We start from the raw sequence: 875 nt of genomic DNA, 5'->3' as shown, positions 1-875 counted from the left end.
CCCGAGAGTCCATCCGCTCCACGGCGGGGGTCGCCGGGGGCGGCGCGGAGCGGGCGCCGCTCGCCACCGGAAGGCAGAGCCCGGTCCCCAGAACAAGGATTTCGCCACCTTTCCTCCCCGACTCGGCGGGCGCACTTACATCGAATCCAAACCCAGGTGGGGACTGGACTCGCGGGAGGGTCCTAAAGGGGGGGGCGCCGGCGCTGGAGACGCGTGCTGCCACAGTTCGCGAACGGCGGGGCCCAAACTTCAGCCACGGGGAGAGGAGCCGCAGGTCAGCCGCGCCGAGCCGGGTCGCGCTACGGAGCCGCGTCACGTGGCCACGCAGCCCCCCCGCTTCTTACCGCCGCCCGGTGATGACGCCACCACGTCGGCGACGCTCGGCGCGCGACGCCTCCAGCGCGCCAAAAAACCACTGAAAAATTAAAAAGTGTCTCCTTCAGGAATCCTCCGCCCGTAACATACTCGTCCCGTCCCGCCTCGCTGTCACTAGGCCTCTCCTCCTCCCCCGCCCGCGCTCCGGCCTGGCTCTCTGGCTTTCCTGGGGTTTTTTTTTTGTCCTCCGCTCGCGGCGGCTGACTAACCTAAGATGGCTGCCCGGCCGGCCTGGTGTCGGAGAAGACGGAAACAGCCCACTCCCTAACCACTCCCCATCTCGACCCCACAGAGCTGCGCGTTATTTCCGGGGCTGGGTTAAAGCAGCGGCTCCGCGCCGCGACTGCGCAGCAGGGCCAACGCGGTCAGAGGACGATACGCACAGTTAGCGGGGCGGGGAGGAAGCGGCCTCAGTCTTCTCGAACTGCTGGCTCGCTCGCGAGAGTTGAGCGTTGCTAGGAGGTTCGGCGAGAGGGCGGGGCCGCGCCGGGGGCGGGGCC

At 68.5% G+C, this 875-nt stretch overlaps 1 protein-coding gene across 3 annotated transcripts in view; it reads right to left on the bottom strand.

The window, feature by feature from the left end:
- Nucleotides 1-718, bottom strand: part of LOC105985251 (heterogeneous nuclear ribonucleoprotein F-like) — a 6,956-nt gene extending 6,238 nt beyond the window's left edge. The window contains exon 1 of one of the 3 annotated variants that reach the window (XM_013015707.1): nucleotides 585-718. The gene's annotated coding sequence lies outside the window, so the exon portion shown is untranslated. The other 2 variants (XM_013015708.1, XM_013015706.1) reach the window with 2 other exon arrangements.
- Between the last annotated feature and the right edge of the window lie 157 nt (nucleotides 719-875).

Source organism: Dipodomys ordii, unplaced genomic scaffold (genome assembly GCF_000151885.1).
Source record: "Dipodomys ordii isolate 6190 unplaced genomic scaffold, Dord_2.0 Scaffold27, whole genome shotgun sequence".
NCBI classification, from domain to species: domain Eukaryota; kingdom Metazoa; phylum Chordata; class Mammalia; order Rodentia; family Heteromyidae; genus Dipodomys; species Dipodomys ordii.
The sequence above is the reverse complement of the archived record's forward strand: the minus strand, read 5'-3'. Positions and strand labels throughout refer to the sequence as shown.